Below are 249 nucleotides of genomic sequence, written 5' to 3' on the forward strand. Positions count from 1 at the left end.
GATTCCCAGTCGTATTTATGCCGCCCAGCCGTGTGTGCTCATGCGTGGGGGATGGGTGGGGGTTCCAACGCTTCGGCGCACATGCTGTTTGGCGCAAAACGCGCTTCCAATCTGGATTGAGTGCCGTAATTTCTTCTTTTCTTTTCAATAGAGCAATTCGACCAAAAAACTGTGAAGATCGCTCGGAGACAACAGAGACGCATGATGAGCATAAGAGTTGGGCTTGCCTCCCGTACATACATGGAGTCA

This window comes from Dendroctonus ponderosae, unplaced genomic scaffold (genome assembly GCF_020466585.1).
Source record: "Dendroctonus ponderosae isolate FM_Combo_2020 unplaced genomic scaffold, Dpon_F_20191213v2 Dpon_F_20191213_10, whole genome shotgun sequence".
NCBI classification, from domain to species: domain Eukaryota; kingdom Metazoa; phylum Arthropoda; class Insecta; order Coleoptera; family Curculionidae; genus Dendroctonus; species Dendroctonus ponderosae.